The 19,786-nt window shown below is 41.0% G+C and overlaps 1 protein-coding gene across 1 annotated transcript in view; it reads right to left on the reverse strand.

Annotated features, from left to right (window-relative positions):
• LOC122795708 (30S ribosomal protein 2, chloroplastic-like) overlaps window positions 1-19,786 on the reverse strand; it is a 1,331,913-nt gene that overhangs the window by 1,205,204 nt on the left and 106,923 nt on the right. Inside the window, exon 3 of the mRNA XM_044064010.1 lies at window positions 3,123-3,264. The gene's annotated coding sequence lies outside the window, so the exon portion shown is untranslated. The remainder of the gene's footprint in view (window positions 1-3,122; window positions 3,265-19,786) is intronic.

Consider the following 19,786-nt stretch of genomic DNA (forward strand, 5'->3'; position numbering starts at 1 on the left):
AGCCAGTTATGTAAACAGGCAGACATTCATTGTTGATTAAAACTTACCTAAAAAATATCTACAGATTTTTAGTGGTGCCATCTACTGTGTCAGTAACCTCATCCAAAGTGAGTATAGCAGAACTTTGAGGGAGTGGATCGCTTCACTTCCATTACACATGAATGATTTTACGCAGCAATGCCAAAATAAAAATTTCATGCTACAGGGCTAGTTAACAGGACAGATGCACTCTGCTTGTTATAAGACATTGTGAGGCCCCTGCACTGTCCCAGTAATCAAGGAGTCTCAGTCCTCACTACTAGCACCAGTGAGGGACGTACATATTGGGAGGATGATAAGTACACACACAGTAAATTGCAATTTCCCTTAAGAGCACACAGAGATCACAGTCAGTCTGGGGCTGGTTTCTCCCTCTCTTTCCAGATCCCCAATAAGACTCCCCACTGGCACAGCTACAGGGTTAAGATCTCAGTCAAGCGGTCAAGCCAAAACCTCCAGCACCCTCTCTGTTCAACCAGTGCTTCGTCTCCCTGCTCAAGTAGCTGACTCGCACACTTTGAGATCTGATTTATATACAAATGCACACACACTCCTGGGAAAGGCTGGCACAGGTTTATTAACTATGCGCCCTTTTGCCCATACAAGAAGGTTATCACTGCCACCAACCAGCTCTTTATCAGTTACTATAAGGCCCTTACAAAGGGTGACCAATTCTACTGTGTAATGTTACTATTATCCAAATGGTAACTATAACCAAGACTAAAGCTATTTAGGAGTGGCATACACAGTGTCACCAAATACATAAGCAAGTACCCTAAGTGCTTAAGTAACTCTAAACAAACCAGCCACAATTAAAAGTTTTAAATATATTTAACCTTCTTCTTTTGGGTTTTCCCAGTTAGGGGTCGCCACAGAGGATCACCTGTCTGCTCATGATTGGCAGTGGAGTTTTATGGGGTCGAGTTGCCAGCCTGGCACCCAACCATCCACAGAAAGCACATACATGCACGCACTCATACCTGGGGCCAATTTAGAGTGTCCAATCCATCTACAGCATGTCTTTTGGATGTGGGAGGAAACCCACGTGACCACAGGAGGACATGCAGACTCCGCACAAAAGGCACCCTAGTCGAGGATCAAACCAGAGAACCTCTTGCTGCGAGGCAGCAACTCTAACCGCTGCACCACCGCGGCCACCCGTTTAAATACATTTAATAATAAATAATAAAAGAACAAGACAATACTCCATAACTCAACACAGTGACTATAGAGTTCAGAATCGCAGGAAATATTTTAAAACATTACAGGACAGTCTCAAATAAATACAGAAAACATCTAAACTAATCTTCACTACATTCCTATCTATATCTAAAAAAAAAATCACTTTTCCCTAGTTACTTACTATTAGCAAGACAAGTGCTGATGAGAGGATTTTTCCAGGTTCAAAGACAAATACTAAATTCAAAGTCTATCTCAGAGAGTTCTTAAATTACTATGAAACATTACTGCTGGGTCAGCTGGATGACATCACTCTGTCATCTGAGTTCAGTTCCCAGGCTAACAGAAATCAACATCTCTGTGTCAAAAATACTTCTCTCTCAGATGTGCAGCTGCTAGGAAGTCACAGAGCAATAAAAACATGTTACATTTGAAACCTAGTAATTATTTCTGTTTCAATACAATAGGAAGCACTTCTAGCTTTAGACATCCTGTCTTCTTGCTGTATTAACTAACTTTATAGCACATCATAAAACAATTTCCACTTATTCTCTTGAAGTTTTGCATGTTAACTCTGTATGTTCCAACTTTTACTATTAAAACATTGCGTAGGTATACATTTCTGTACTTTTCCAGTAGGGCACACTGTGGTTACATTCTTGAAGCTCAGTACATAACATACAGTTCAACACACACTGTACCAGTAGTTTAATATACACATAACATATAGTTCTCTTACATTGGTAAGACAAGCTTATGAATCACATTAATATTCACAAATGACATATGATTATTTACAAAATTCCAGATAGCTGGGCTGGCAGTGTCACAGACATCTGCACATTTTTTCACATGTATAGTAATGCCTGTCCTTATATGGCCTGGGAGAAAAGAAACATTGAGGAAGCTTTCTTGCAAACGCTTACCCGATAACAAAAACTGGTTTAACTTCTACAGTGTTTCTCCTTTTGCATTTGTTTCTTGCAGTTGTATTTTTCTTTGTGCCTAAGGAGTTTATTTGCAGTGGCACTTCTATTTTTCCTCAAAATGTGGATTATGCTACTACCTAAAATGCACATGCAAGTGCTTTGCTAAAGTGTTACAGCACAAGGCAATACTGAATCTCTGGTTACTATAAATAATTAAAAAGGAGCACAAAGAAGCACTGTGGTTCTGGTTTAGAATCTGGTGATATGTTAACTGCATGTTTCATGGGGGTGGTAGACAACAATAGCATGTAGGAAGATACCTCTAACAACTTTTCAAAAAACAGTGATACTCAAAGCAGTATGCACTTATCTGCAAAAAGAACGATCTTATTACACTTTACTGTAGCAAGGGACAAGTGTGAATAAATGTTATAGATTCATGGATGGCTCAGTGGTGCAGCTGTTTGCATTGTCGCCTCACAGCAAGAGGTTCTCTGGTTCGATTCTCGGCTGGGATGCCTTCTGTGTGGAGTCTGCATGCCCTCCTTGCATTCGTGTGGGTTTCCTCCGGGTGCTCCAGTTTCCACCCACATTACAAAGACATGCGTCTGGAGTATTTCTCCCTGGGCATCTGCTGAAAATTGGCTTGTTCCAAGTCGGACTTTCCCGGTAAACAAATGTTAAATAAATAAATAAATAACAATGCAAAGCTTTGCAAGGAATCCTGCAAGTAAAAATACAAAGTATCATATGTTAATCTGCTTTTTGAATTCACTTTATGTGCTAATGGATACAGTTTTTTCTTCAATTAATAACAAAATAATTTGTGTTGTGTGCACCTGCTAACTAGCTGCTGTGCAAATGGAAGATGTACTGCAGTCCTGCAGCAAATATTTGTAAGAATCAAAAACATCTTAATATTTACTCAGTTAAAATAATAAAAAAAAATATATATATATATATATATATCCATACCTTAAGCCCAGTGAGTGCTCGTCCCTTTCTAAAATAGCCCTTTGGCCAATCAGGGCAGAGTGATAACCCTACCTCAGCATCACTAAGAGCTTTGCTATATTGCTGCAGTCTCTCATAACAATAGGAACGATTACCAAACAATCTAGAGTAAAAGAGGTCAAACATTTAGACAAAGGGACCTTATAAATGTGTACATAGCCAAGCAGTTCTTCAAAGTAATATAATTCATTACAGTAATATGCAAATATGCATGCCTAGTAATCCAGAAAAGGAAAGTACAAATTGCAAGTACTCAGCATAAGCAAAGATCTTTGGAAGTATTTTTTAAGTAAGTCTGATCAACAGGATTACTGACCTATGTTCTGCATTCAGAGTAAAAAATTAAGTGCCCACTTCCAGAGAAGGCATGAATACCATGGACCCATAACAATGACCCCTACTTCTAGGTTAAGGAGTGTGGTACCCACCAAAGCTCCTAGATTTAATCCCCTCCCTTAACACACACACACACACACACACACACACACACACACACACACACACACACACACACACACACACACACACACACACCTACCTTACCAAGTAAAGCAGCATATACTCATATAAAATAAAAATTTCAAAACAAAAGCTTATCACTAGGCTATAAATATGAAGCAATTCCACTATACATAAATAGACTCGGACGTAAAGCAGCACAAGCAGGTACGAGGTCAACCATTTAACCATAGTATACTTACTAGTCCTACCTCTCAACCTCTTAGCACAGGAAATCTGGACAAATACAAAAAGAATGGGGGGACAAAGACCCAATAATAAGGTCAGATTTTAAATATTAATCTTACAGTTGTCAGAATAAATGTTTTGTGTTAATATGCATTTTCTGAATTATACGAGGTCTGAAGTGGCATTAATCCTCAATGATTTTCCAAAACGCCACAACAGTTATGAGGAACAGAATAAAAAATGTGAGTCAGAAATCTGGACAGTTGACACAAGTCCATTACTAGGCTTTATTTCCCTTTCTTAAGGCAAAATCAAAAGAAGTTATGTACTCACCATAACGTTCCATGGGAGTTGTCCATCTCACCTTCATTCTTACTTGTGGGTTTGGAACCGATCCTCGGTTCCGACTCAGCCGCTTATTAAGGCTCAAGGCCTTTAACTGGCTCGTGGCTTACTCCCTTATCCCATGATGCCTTAGGGTATTCCCCAGATTTGTTTGCTGATATTCCCATCATATTTATAGAAAAACGCAATGAGAAAATCTTTCATACCTATATAAGCTAAGAAGAGGGTCAGATACCACCTTGACCAATTGGTGACCTCTCGATCCTGCAGAATCCATAAGGAGGGTGGGACATAAGAATGAAGGCGAGATGGACAACTCACATGGAACGTTATGGTGAGTACATAACTTCTTTATGTGAGGTTGTCCTATCTCGTCTTTATTCTTACTTGTGGGACAGCGTCCCTTGCGCCATCTTTCTTGGGTGGCTTATAGGAGAATATTCTTCAGAACAGTGGACCCAAAGGAGGCCCTGTTCCTGGAAGTCAAATCAGCTTTGTAATGAGTGATAAAGGTATGAGGCGTAACCCACATTGCTGCTCCACAAATGGTACCAATTGGTAGTTTTTGCATGGAAAGTAAATGTAATTGAGATAGGTCTTATGGAATGAGCTTTAACTTTGGAAGTTGTTCATCTACTGACTGGTAGGCATAAGCGATACAATCTGACAACCATCTGGATAGGGTAGTTTTTGCTACTGGGTGTCCTTTTTTGGAATCTGAAAAGGATACAAACAACTGATCATTTTTTCTAACATCTTTTGTTCTGTGTAGACAGAAACGTAATTGTCTATATACATCAAGATGGTGCAACATATATTCTGCCTTACTGCTACTTGGGTAAAAAAACAGGTAGATCTATACATTGGTTTAGATTTGATTCTGAACATATTTTTGGCAGAAAGGATGGATTTGTGCGAAGTGAAACTCTATCATTGTGAAAAAGCATACAGATAGGTTTAATGGATAATGCTTGTAACTACGAAATCTCCTGGTTGAAGTGATAGCCACTAAAAAGATTGTTTTCCAAGTTAAGAACTTCAGTTGAAAAGATGATGCCGGTTCAAAAGGTGGGAGAATTATATATTCATAATAGCACAAAGTTTAGGTTCCATGGAGGTATAGGGGGTTTGATAGGTGGCCTTAGCAGGTTAGTGCCTCTCAAAAAAGCTTTACACGACCTATGGGACATAATATTGGATCCTTCTTGCCCCGAGTGAAAATTAGAAATTGCTGCTAACTGTACTTGAATAGTAGCTGCAACTGCTCCCTCATTGAACAGTTTTGCCAAAATCTCTAATATAGAAGGCATTAGATGCTGAGAATGGGTCAATATGACTCTCCTTTGCCCATAAGGAAAACCTTTTCCATTTGCTGAGATGCAACTTTCTCAAAGATGCTTTGTGAGAAGCAATCAGGATATGCTGTACTGAAGTAGATAGGTTAGGTAGCCTGGCTATGTTTGGAACCACAGCAGCCAAGCTGTCAGTTTGAGGGTTTGTAGAGACAGATGGAGCATTCCTGAAGGATGAGTCAGGTGATCTGGAGCTGGGTCCAGAATCCAAGGCTCCTCTTGAAGATGAGGCTGCAAGAAGGGAACCAGATTTGACGAGGCCAGTAAGGGGCTATGAGAATTAAGGTCCTTCCCAATGCACTGGCTTTCTGGAGAACTTTGGGTATAAAAGGTAAGGGAGGAAATGCATAAAGGAGACCTGCGGGCCAATCGTGTACAAGTGCATCCCTTGGGGATTCACCCAGAAGGGAGATTAGGCCAAGGTAGCTGCTGCATTTGGCATTTATGGACGTGGCGAAAAGATCGCAGCAAGGCTGACCCCAAGCTCGGAAAATAATGTCTGTTATTTCTTGTTTTAGGGACCACTCATTAGGCATTAGAATCACTCTGCTGAGTATGTCTGCTATCACGTTGGATTTCCCCAGGATGTGCATTGTTATCAGAAAGTGTTGGGTGGAGGTCGCCCACTGCCACACTCTCAGGGCCTCTCGGCAAAGGGGTTAAGATCTGGTTCCTCCTTGTTTGTTTATGTACCATACCCACTGACATACTGTCTCTGTCTGGATTGCAATCGTTTCTAGTGAAAGAGTCTTGAAATGCTTACAATGCTAGAAGCACCACTCTAATCTCTAGGACGCTGATGTGCAAGTGGACCTCATGCTCCTGCCACATGCCCTGGATTGTTTTTCCCTGATAACCCCCCCCCACCCTATCAGGGAAGCATCCGTGGTCACTGTGGCGATTGGTTGTGGAAGAACAAACGGTCGACCGAAAGTCACTTGATCTGAATGGAGCCACCAACAAAGATCTTCTTTGCAATAGTTTGTCAAAATGAAGCAATGTGACATCAGAAGCTCTTGCATGGACCACTGAGTGAACAGTAGCCACTGCAAAATTCTCATGTGCATTCTCGCCATGGGAATAATGGTTATTGCTGCTGCCATGGTGCCCAATACTCTTAGAACCATTCTTGGTTCAACTTTTGTTTTGAGTTGTTGGACCTGTATTCACAGGGTCTGTACTCGCTCCAGTGGAAGCTTTACCATCATTAACGTTGTGTCTAAGTCTACACCTATAAAAACAACATCCTGCGATGGCAATAGGGTAGATTTTGCATAATTTACTGTGATTCCTAGACTGGAGCAAAGTGTCAGGGTGATACCTCTTGCCTTAATAAGTAAATGCTTGGTGGTGGCGGTTAGGAGCCAGTGATCTAGATATGGAAAAACCCGGAATCCTTAATGTCTCAAGTGAGCCATTACTACTGCCACACATTTGGTGAACACTCTTGGGCCTGTAGTGAGGTCAAAGGGCAGAGCTCGAAATTGGTAGTGACTGGCACCCAGCTGAAAGCGCAGATGACTCCTGGATGGCCTGTCCATTTTTATGTGGTAGTACGCATCCTGGAGGGTCTAGGGAGCACATCCAATTGTCTTTTCCCAAAAAGGGAAGTATCGACTGCAGTGTCACCATCCGAAACTTTGTCTTTTCTATAAATTTGTTTAGGCTACTGAGTTACAGTATGGGTCTCCAGTCCCCTGTTTTTTTTGGAACTAAAAAGAACCCTGAGGCCCAAACAAGGACGAGCCAAAGGGAGGATGGGGGATTAACAAAGGATGAGTTGAAGGGCTCCACAAAATTACACAAGTGCATCCAAGAATGTCTCCTAAGGGCAATTCCTGAACCAGCTAACCTACTCACTCCATCAGTTGTGTAAGAGACCAACCTCATGGATGAGTTAACCACTGAATTTAGGGTGGGGAGCTGTGAGGCTACTTTATCTGAAACCCTCACAGCTACTGAACTCTGGAGAGTACCGCCAAGCTCCATGAGGAGATCTCTCTGTAGCCTGGTGAAATGAGTGAGATAGTTCAGGGAACTGAGAGTGAAGGTCACGGAGGAAAACATGCACTTCCATAGCTGTCCATCATACGAGACTCTTTGTTTGAAGGATGGACAGAAGACGTGGAAGTTTCAGACAACTCCTTTTTGGTGGCCGCCACCACCACCACCATAGCATCTACCGGGACACCTTTAGGGAGAAAGGGCTTGTCATCTGGGGATGTAATAAACTTATTTGGCCTCTGGGGAACAGGCTCCAATGTATCTGGAGATTCCCATGCTTTTTGACAAACTAAATCCATAAGCTCTTCGAAAGGCAGAGATACCCAAGTGGCTGAAGGGCGAGACCCAAAGGCTTTCAGGTATACAGACTCATCAGTAGGATTGATGGGCTTCCAGCCGCCTCTCTTTTTAAGGATCTCTAGGATGTCTGCGAAAGAGACATCCTCAGAGCGTGACCGTGGGGACCCTTCTGACTCCTTGAGGTCTGTATCCGATGTGACGGACTCTGCTGGGGAGTTCAAATGCTTCCTCTTACACATTCTCTTTTGAGGGACCTCTTCAGAAGGGCATTCTGGGGAGTTTTGGAAGACATGAGCTCACCCATTGGGGGATCCTGACGCCTTGGGTCTCCACGCCTGTGTGGGATCGGTTGTACAGAGATCGACAATGGTGCTTTTTGGGGAAGAATGACAGGACCTAATGGTGGAGCTGCTCGTGGGGACAGCACTCTACTCATCGCCTCGAAAGACCCCAGTCCATGATCCGAGGAAACCCCTGGCTCCAAAGAACTCACAGGCTCCTCCGGAGCCATGGTGGCTGGCTCCAAAGCTGATTTAGGAGCCAAGCTCACCTGTGCCGAGGCTCTGAGAGGTAAAGTTGGATCTGACTACCCCCCCCCCGGACCTGACCGGAGAGAGTCTGCTCCTAGACCCCTTGGGCTCAGACAGCACCGAGGTAGTTGGAGCAGATGTTGCAGCCGTATATTTAGAGGTTGGTCACGGCTCCACCACTACTAAGTCCAAGTCTTCCAGTTCCGAGGCCTCTTTGGTTGGATGATGAATAGACAGTGAAGGAGTAGATCTACTCAGTTCTGAAGCCCTGTGGGTCGGTTCAGACAATAATTTAGCCAGCACCGGTGTGCTCAGTAGCCTCCGCACCACACGATCCACATCTTCATCAGACAAAGTTCTGGAGGACCGAGAGGAGGGGGCAGGAGAGTAAGACTTTTGTAGCAAAAGTGATTTAAGGGTCAGAGGCATCAGTTCCAAAACTGGGGGCCAGCTCCGACTGTGTACTACCAACGGCTCCGTAACAAATGGGGTCGAAGTAGAATGTGTGTTGGATCCAGAAGCCTCTGGGTCTGACGATTTTTTGGCATTTTATTCGAAGGTCCGAAGACAGCGATGAGGACCTTTGTGTTAACTTACCAGAGTTTGAAGCAGGAAAATAACTTTTTGGTGGTATGGACTGACCTGCTTCCAGAGCTTCAGAGAAGGATGTTTTCAGAAGTCCTTTTACAATCAGTTTATTTTTTCTTTCCATAAGCACTCTTGAACTGAAGGAGTGATAGTTAGCAAAGGACTCTTGCAAATGTACTGCACAGAGCCAGTAAATACATTCAGAGTGGTTGTCCGTAATGGACATTTTCTGTGAGCATTTTGAACATTTTTTTAAAACCCGAAGGTTTTGACTCCTTACTTTGCTTAGACATTCTGAAATACTATAAACACTGTAAGCAATATAACACTATAAACTCCACTAACATTTTTTTTCTTTCTTTTTTTTTATATAAACTGCAAACATAGAAAAAGGAAAGAACCCTCTAACTTAAACAGGTTCACAACAACTAGAGCTCTCTAATTAAAAACAGGCTGGCAATCAAAGAGTAAACAGCACACAGACACACACACACAGAGACACACGCACACACAGAGACACACGCACACACAGAGACACACGCACACACAGAGACACACGCACACAGAGAGACACACGCACACCATCTAATTTAAACGGGGACGCTAGAAAGGGTGAAAAAAAGCTCTCTAACTTATAAGAGCTGTAGAAAGTTACTGGTACTCTAAAACGTATCAGCAATTTTATGAAGTAGAGTATATAAACAAAGCACAGAAACACTAACTATAAGAACAGTCTCTAATGCAAAAATGTCACACGACAGTCGGGATAGGGGAACTTACAGGCCTAAGATGAAAAAATGGCCACAGAATAGAAGCATTAAGTAGAAAAATGGTCTAAACCCTGAATAATAAAGGGAAAGGCAGTCACACACACTCCTATGACACGAAAAACCTATATACTTTACATAAATATAGAAAAATTTCAAAAACTCAGCCAGAGCCAGTCGAAAAACGCTCAATCTTGTTTCAGCGACAAACATGATCTGGGGAATACCCTAAGGCCTCATGGGATAGGGGAGTAAACCACGAGCCAGTTAAAGACCTCCAGCTTTAGTAAACGGCCGATTTGGAACAGAGGATCAGTTCCGAACCCACAAGTAAGAATAAAAGCGAGATAGAAGAACTTCACATTGACTGTTTCCTTCAATATGTTAATCTTTCTGATGTAATACCTCAGTTATCTATATACATCTCCCAGATGCTAATTAGGTTCACTATTGTTCTGGTCATCTAGGTAAAAGGTTCAACAGATACTGCTGGCATCTTCTGGCATGCCACATGGATTAGGCCTAACTGACAATATTTTCATTACTGGAACCCAAGTAAGGAAGTTTACGTAACAGCCCTTTTAACTCTGAAATTGTTCTACTAGATAAAACAGCAATTTAAAAAAATGGTGCTTTCCTTGAAAGGTACTTAACTGTGATATGTTTGCTGCATAGGGAAATTCATTTTTCCAACATTAAGTTTAAATTCAATGGAGAAAAAAAGTTTTATCTGCAGTCTGAAGTGAAGAACTCCTTTAAGGAAAGATTTTTCCACATTTGTGCTGAAATTTGCAAGTAAACAGGCAGACACAATTATTTTGACATGTGGATAAGTTAAATCAGTAAGAATCCAAAAACTTATTTTAAGTTTATAATTACTATGGGATTCACTGAAGAAGGTTTCATGCTGAAATTGGTTTGAAAATGTTGGGTGTTGTGCTTTTGCACGCACCTTTGAATTGTGTTAATTAAATTACTTATATTCCACCTTTGAGTGCTGGCCATTTCTTTTTGTTGGATTCCTTTGGTTTTTGGGCCTCTGCACCTGCCGTACTTGCAGAGATTACACTCTGGATTGCAGCTGCTTTGTCTCCGCTGTTGCCGTTTTGTGTGGGCATACTCTGTATCAACAATCTGATACACAGTTTAAATTGTGCTTGATACTGTGGCCCGTTCTGCATAATTTTCAACTGGATTACTTTGCCATTTTTTTGGCTGTATTTTTGGCCGTTTTTAACATTTTTATCATCCTGTCGAGCCATTTGTTTGATGTCGTTGTGGGCATGATGTGGGATGTTTGTTAATGTACTCTTCTGGCCAGCTTTGGATATTAAAAGCGATTTTCTCCTCCTACAGTTGGAGGAGTACCTGTTTCTTGGAGACTGATGCACATCAAGGACTGAAGTACGTGAATGCAGTCTTGTGACGACTGGTTTACTATTTCCAGAACTGAATATGTACACTAAGAACAGCGATTATGGTGTCAACTTTTGATAGACACCTTTTAGGTGGGCGTTTACGTGTTTTGCATCTATCAACTTTGCTTGTGCACCTATTGAGAGACACTGAGGCTACACAAGAGATATGTTCTGTTTTTGATATCTAGCTATTGCACTCGCTGTATTCGTTACAGACCTCCGAATGGTACAACCACTGTTTTGGACAGTTCTGGTTCCAATTCTATGTGGCTTTGTGACATCTTTATGGCCTTTTTTTTTTTTTTTTACAGCCAGAGTTTGGATTTACATAAGTTACCTGGGATTGTTTGTTGTTCTTCTGAATTATATGGACACCAATGAACATATGTTTGATATCACTCCTGTTCTGGGTCTACAGCTGTTTTTTTCAATGATTTACAGTGATTTTGAGTTTTGATGCATATGGTATTGGACTTTACTTCTATACTTAATTTTGGACTCACAATTATCTCATCATGTTAATGTTTCTGACTTATATTATCATATTGTGAGACATTTTCTTGTATCTGGGGGGCATTTGTATGTGTTTGTCCCACATTATGACTCAAAGTTAGTTTTTTTGTGAGCGATTATTATTAGGGATTTAGGTGCTTGTGTGGTCACATTTTTTGAGCATGGATTTGTTAACCATAGTACAGGGCTTGTATGCGGACAAAGATAACCTTCAGGTGTTTGGGTTAGGGCCTAACACCAAATCTCAATCCACTGATGATAATCCTGAAACTTTATGCAACCAGATATTTGTTAGACTTACTAAATCTATGAAGATCTTACATAGTAATGTCTGGCATTTAAAGCTGTTTAATGCCTATAAATCGAAGGGGATTACACCTAGAGGGTTACGTATCCACATTCAACCTTTGGTCAGTAATGTGGATGACATTTTATCACAGGAATGGGCATAGCAGAATTCATCCATGCATTTTGAAGTACTAATTGCTTATTATGAACATATGGTTACCCAGTCGACATCAGAAGTTTCTAAGATTTGTGATGAGGTCACATCCTTGGAGGGTCAACCTTTTTATGTTACCTGTTTTCAGAAACTTACCAAGGAGCTTATTGTCAATGAGAAACAACATAAGTTGAAAAAAATTCATAAGTTTAATAGGGATGTTGGGGATTATAGCTGGGGTAAGCCTTTTGAACATCAGAGGAATGTTAAATTTGCTAGTCAGGTTTTGGGACATGCATCCCATAAGAGAAAGAGGAATAGGTCTGTTTTGAAAAAGACCATAAGTAGCATCAGTGATACTTCGGGGGAGGAATCTTCCTCAATTACTGAGGCAGAATATGACCACAGACAAGAGTCACCAGACCCGAAGAAAGGCACTTCGGGTAGCCCTTTAGGGTTGTGAGATGAAGGGGTGGTAGAAAAACCAAGCACCAACACTAAACACATTGTTATAACTATTAATACCACAACAGATCAGTCCTGCAATGTATATAACATTTCTTTGGTGATGTTGTCTAGTGTGGAAATACAACTACTGAACAAAGGTCTCAAATTCTGTACCTTTTTTTTTTTTTTTTTTCTGTCTGAGAATGTGTTTGCTTATGATGTGATTTCGTTTTGTCTGTTATTAAATTTAAGACTACATTTTGGACAAGATTTGTCCTCTGAGATATCTAGTGACTTTCGATTTCATAAGTCTCAATTCATGCCTTCTATGAATAAATATGTGGCGACTTTCCAGCAGTGTGTTCTCAAAGATCTGCATTTCAAGGAGTCTAACCCAGGGGCTTTTAGGCATAATTTAACATCTGATGAGTCACAGGCCCTGATGAATCTTCAGAATAATACTGATTTAGTTATTCCTCTGGCTGATAAGGGAGGTGCTATTGTGGTTATGGATTGGTCCATGTATTGGGAGGAAGTGGACATATAATTATCAAATACTAGGTTTTACATGAAAATGTCAAAAAAGATCCCACACACAAGTTTAAAAAAGAAATTGACATATTCCTCCAGTCGGCTTTAGAAGAGAGCATTGTTAACCAATCGGTTGTATTCCATCTAACTGTACCTGACTCCCAAATTCAAAATTTGTACCTATTGTACAGGATACACAAAGAGTTACGGAAACCACCGGGTACACCCACTGTTTCAGGAAATGGGTCCCTCACTGAACCACTATCAGCTTTCCTCACTAAGTATCTGAAAAGTACAGTTTTGTACCTACCATAAATGTAGATGTTCGAGTGCTAATACAGCTGCAGTCATAACAGATGGGTTCTCCTGCCATCAGGCGGGTCCTCGGTCGGCCGAATTCCAAAGTCTAGGTCCGGCGTCGGTTGTCGTCGCTTTTTCCCTGACGTCAGTGCAACAGGGGTATAAAGGAACCAGCCAACGCCATTTTCTTCAGTTTTTCTTGCCCCAGATGTCAGATGCCCCCAAAAGGAAGGCAATACATAAATTTGTGTAATAAAGCAATGCAATATAATCAAAATACAGTAGTTGCAAGCAAATACACCATAAATGAATACCCCCAATCAGGTTGTATGAGGATGTGTTAGCCAATAGGCCTGTCTAAAGAGGGGAAGGAGGGAGGGAAACCAGGACTGCAGCTGTATTAGCACTCGAACATCTACATTTATGGTAGGTACAAAACTGTACTATGTTCATCGTGCATACAGCTGCAGTCATAACAGATGGGTAGAATCCCAAAGCTAAGAAAGGGGTGGTAGGCACTAGGTGGAACTAGGAGGAGCCAGGATGCCCTGCAAGACTGCAGTGGCAAAGCCTGCTCTAGTTTTGGAGTATAATGGTAGGTGGTAGTGCTTGGAGAAGGTATGCACAGAACTCCAAGTGGCTGCTTCCAAAATATCTTTGGTAGGAACTCCTCTGAGGAAAGCTGCAGAGGTAGATGTGGCCCTTGTGGAGTGAGATCTGATGCCTGTAGGTACAGTTTTGCCATGAAAAGAATAGCAAAAGCGTATGCAGTGGGCTATCCATTTTGAGATTGTCCGTTTGGAAATTGGCTTTCCTTGAGCTCCTACAGCATAGGACACAAAGAGCTGTTCTGATTTTCTGAAAGGCTTTGTTCTGTCCAAATAATAACACAGTTGTCTGTGGATGTCCAAGGAATGTAGTAATCTCTCCCCTTTGTTTTGAGGATTAGGATAAAAGGTAGGTAAGTGTATGGCCTGATTCAAAGCTACCCTGGATACCACTTTAGGCATAAAGGACGGATTGGGTCGTAAGGAAACTCTGTCCTGATTGAAGATGATAAAAGGCTGCACAAAAAACAAAAGGAAGAGCCAGCAAAACCATGACCCAATGATAAGGAATTTATTGTAAATACATAGGACAGCAAAGAGATAGACAAACCGGTTTCGGCTGGTACTAACTGCACAGCCTTCTTCAGTGTGAAATGAGATTACTCAAAGCATTCCTTTATATAGACTGCAAACAAATCTGATTGGTTATATCTAAAACTTGTCATTTAAACCGGGTGGGAAAAGACCACCCAACTTAACAATCCATTTTTTCTCCTTTGAGTTTAATAATGCATGCCAACCTGTTTTGTTGGATTTTTTACCCCTGATAATGTCAATAATGGTAAACATAAAAGATGCTGAAGGGTGTGATACCTGATGTTTGTATAAAGCATTGCTGATTCTGCCTTTTTTGATGTTACTGATATGTTCTGAGATTCTTAGTCTAAGAGGCCTGGATGTTTGGCCTATATAAAATGCTCCGCATGAGCATGTAGCTAAGTAGATTAGCCAATCTGAGCTACAACTGGCAAGGAATTTGATCTCATATACAGTAGGGGAGTTTCTACTGGTGAATTCTTTGGTTTTTGATATTTTATTGCAATTTGTGCAGTGTCCACAGGGATGACAACCCATAAGCATAGAACCTGTGAGTGTAGTTTGAATTGGTTCATGCTTATCCACAATATGTCCATGTTTGTAGTGACTGAATGTGCTGCCCAGATTTCTGCCTTTCCTGAATGAGAAAAAACATCTATTGGGAATGATGGGGGATAAATCAGTATCATAAAGTAATAAGTTCCAATGTCTTTGTATGCTCTGAATCAGGTTATCTGAATTTCTACCATATGTGGTAGTAAATCTAAGGGGTTGATTGGGAGAACTCTGGTTGGTCCTATAGGTTAATAAGTCTTCCCTATCCATGTGGCCCACTTTGTGTATGGCATTGAAGACATGGCCCATTTTGTAATCCCTATTCTTGAATCTGTTAACAAGGTCTTTGCTTTGTTCACTATAAGATGTGCTATCAGAACAAATACATTTGAGTTTGATGAATTGTGATTTGGGAATATTTTTGCATATGTGTGGGGGAAGAAAACTACTGGCATGTAATATGGTATTATATTCAGGATGTTTCCTGAATACTTGAGTGCCTAAGGTATGGTCAGATAATCTGTGAATAGATACATCTAAAAAAGTAATATTATTGAAATCATAGTGTAAGGTGAAATGAATACCCCATCGGTTATTGTTGAGATATTTAACGAATTCAAAGAGACCTTCCAGATCACCCTTCCATACTGCCCAGCAATCATCAAGGTAACGTCGCCAAATGTCAAGATGTTCAAGATAAATGTTGTTGTTGCTATTGTATATAAGATCCTTCTCCAAATAAGCCATAAAAAGATCGGCATAAATTGGTGCAAATGAGGAGCCCATGGCGGTACCCTTGGTTTGCCAGTAGCAGACATCTTGGTAAAAGAAGACATTGTTAGTTAGTACATATGAGGCCATATCCAGTAGAAATTCGTTGAATTCATATGTATATAAGCCTGAAGTTTGTAACCAATATGATAAAGATTCTAATCCACCAGAATGAGGTATGTTGGTGTATAAGGCGCTAACATCTAAAGTGCACATGCGCCATTCAGGTTCCAGTTGGGTGTCTGAAATGATTTGAAGAAAATTGGTTGTGTCCTGTAAGCGTGAGCGAATAAGTGACAATAAAGGTTTCAATTTCTCAGTCAAAAAAAGGGAGAGGGGTTCGGTAAAGTATCCCCGACCTGATACAATTGGTCTCCCTGGGGGGTGTGTGGGATCCTTGTGTATTTTGGGCAAGAAATATATGTATTGATTTGATGAATCTTGTACCGAGAGTTGATGCATAAGGTTGGAGTCAATAATGGAAGCATCTCTGGCATAGGAAAGAAATTCGGAAATTTCCTTTTGAAATTTCGATGTTGGGTTTATTATCATTTTGGAATAATATTTAGCATCAGATAGTTGTCTGAGAGCTTCATTATTGTAATCTTGCCAGTTCAGTACCACAACAGCACCCCCTTTGTCAGCTGAAATGATGACAATATCATGATTGTTTTGTAAATTATGGATAGCTTGTTGTTCAGCCCTGGTAATGTTGTTGGATCGAATGTCAAATGTTGGGTGTGAGTAATGTAGATCCTTGAGAACATTGTTTTGGAATTGAGAGACAACAGGGTGCATGGGAGGATTGAATGTAGATTTGTGATATGTAAATTTCTGTACAGTATCACAACCATTAGAACAACCAAAGAACAATCTTAGATTAAGTAGTCTACAAAATGATGCAACATCCTGTGCAAATGAGTCTTCAGTGACAAAAAAGCCTGGTACAAATGATAAACCTTTATTGAGTACATTAATTTCAATAGGTGACAGGTTGTAACTAGAAAGGTTTAAAACATTATTGTACATGTGTGATACTACTTCGTCATTGCCAGTTGTAAGAGTCCTTGTATGTCTGTAACCACCTTTGTGTTTTCTCCCCCCTCTTTTGTACCTAGCCCTAAAGGGGCACCTGTAAGTGATCGCTTGGCAATAGGTGAACCGGATGCAGTCTGCAGTTCACTCTCAGGGCCCGAAGTTGGTTCCTCAGTAGAAGAGCCAGTATCAGAGGCCCAATGGGTTTTCAGTATTGATTTGGGTCTTTTCCTTTTGGTGGGACGACTGTGTGGAATATTAAATTTAACTTGTTTCTTTATTGCACTAAAGGGATTACTGCCCTGGTAGTCTGAAAAATCCCTATTAAACTTCTGAATTTTCTTGGTTTTGAGTTGTGTCTCCAAAGAATTAAGATCAGAGGCTACTCTAGTCAAATGTTTGGCAAAAAAAGGCTCCTTCTTAAAAGGTTTAACATCATTAGCCAAAGTCAAAATAGTATTGATTTCCTTATCAATTATACGCTCATAGTATTTGTTTAATGCTTCAACAAATGACATGCTCGCTTTGTGTTGGATCTCTGCCCATTCAGATGATAAATCATCATCTATTTCAGCAACTAGGGGTTGTATTCTGACCCTCAATCCGCGTGGAGTAATATTTTTGGCAATATATGCCTTGAAAAGTTTGGCATGCCACACATTCGAGCGTAATGATCCTTAAATGTTTATGAAGTTTGTCGAATGCCAAATTACATGAAGTCTCCGACCCCATGGGTTCAACAGTATTGGAAGTATCATGGATTGAACCCAATCCAAAAACACTCAGATCCTCACGATATCTCTTTGCTGTCCTATGTATTTACAATAAATTCCTTATCATTGGGTCATGGTTTTGCTGGCTCTTCCTTTTGTTTTTTGTATCATGTCCTTTTGAGCCGTGCAATTGCTTACATGCAAACAAATAGAAGTTATGTCCTTACCATAACGTTCCATGTGGAGTGTTCATCTCGCCTTTGTTCTTACACATGGGTTCGGAGCCGATCCTCGGCTCCGCGTCGGCCGCTTGCAAGCTCTGCATCGAGAAGAAGCTCGAGACAACCTAATACCCACAATCCCCCTCTGTCTTTACCTCAGATCTAGTTTGCAAGCAAACCAGCAGTCAGAGAGAGAACACATTCATGCCAAAACTCACATAGACACAAAAAATACTTCTATCTATATATATATATATATATATATATATATATATATATATATATATATATATATATACATGTATATCATATATACAACAACTGCAATGCAGAAGCAGAATAACCCAGACCAGGCAACAAAAAGAACTTTCTTCCTGAGGGTGGGAGGGTGGGAATGTAAGAACAAAGGCAAGATGAACACTCCACATGGAACGTTACGGTAAGGACATAACTTCTATATGTGAGAGTGTTCGATCTCGCCGTTTGTTCTTACACATGGGTAGCGTCCCTAGCTCCATGTTCCTGAGGAACTCACGGGAGGACGTTCTTGAGCACAGTGGAACCAAAGGTTGCCCTGTCCCTAGAAACCTTGTCTACCTTGTAATGAGAAATGAATGTATGTGGTTTAGACCAAGTAGCAGCCGCACAAATAGCGTCTAATGGTAGGCGAGCTGCATGAGCCAGGGATGTAGACACTGATCTTGTAGAATGTCCTTTGGGTTTGACAGATAAAGCTTGATTTGAAGAATCATAAACATAGATAATACAATCAGTTAACCATTTAGAAAGAGTTCTTTTAGTAACCGCTACACCTTTCCTGCTATCAGCAAAGGCTACAAAAAGTTGATCAGATTTTCTGTGACCTTTTGTTCTATCCAAATAAAATCTAAGTTGTCTGTGAACATCCAACTTGTGTAACATATACTCCATTTTATTGGAGTGATTCTTGAAAAAGGTGGGTAATTCAATGGATTGATTAATATTATTAATACAGCAAACTTTGGGCAGAAAGGATGAATTAGTGCGAAGAGATACTCTGTCAGAGTGAAAGATTAAATAAGGGTGTTTAATGGAGAGAGCCTGAAGCTCAGATACTCGCCTAGCGGATGTAATGGCTACCAAGAAGAGGGTCTTCCACGACAAATACTTCAATGGACAAGAGGAGGCTGGTTCAAAAGGGGGTAACATCAATTTAGATAATAAGAGGTTTAGACTCCAAGGGGATGTAGGAGATCTAACTGGTGGTCTAATATGAAAAGACCCTTTTAAAAAGGCCTTACAAAGCCTGTGGGCCATAACAGGAGCCCCACATTCTTCCACATGAAAGTTGGAGATGGCAGCCAATTGCACTCTTAAAGTGGCAGGAGAAGCACCTTGGTGGAACAATTCTGTTAAAAACTCCAAGATTTTGTTTAAAGGAGCTATGACAGGGTCCAATTGCTGTGTATTTGCCCAGAACACAAAGCGCTTCCATTTACTAGTGTAGGTCTTAGTAGTGGAAGCTTTATGAGAAGCCACTAGTATATTCTGAACTGCAGGTGAAAGAAGATCAGACCTGGCTAAGTAGGGAATCGGAGCAGCCAAGCTGCTAGATGGAGGGACAAGAGCGAGGGTGGGGAGCCCCTGACGAGTGAGTCAGTAGATCTGGCTCTGGGTCCAGGATCCAGGGTCCCCGAATGCGGTGTGTCAGAAGAAAGGGGAACCAAATTTGACGAGACCAGAATGGGGCAATGAGGATGATCGTCCTTTGCAGGTTGTTGGCTTTCTGCAGAAACTTGGCAATCAGGGGAAAAGGAGGAAAAGCATACAGGAGGCCCGGGGGCCAATCGTGAACTAGTGCGTCCCTGGGGACTTCCCCTGGAGGGGGTAATAGGGCAAAATAGCTCCTGCATTTGACATTCATTGGAGACGCAAACAGATCGCAGGAAGGCTGGCCCCACTTGCGAAAGATCTTCTTCGCA

The sequence above is a fragment of the Protopterus annectens genome, chromosome 2.part2, assembly GCF_019279795.1.
Source record: "Protopterus annectens isolate FY-2018-M chromosome 2.part2, PAN1.0, whole genome shotgun sequence".
In the NCBI taxonomy this organism is placed as follows: domain Eukaryota; kingdom Metazoa; phylum Chordata; order Ceratodontiformes; family Protopteridae; genus Protopterus; species Protopterus annectens.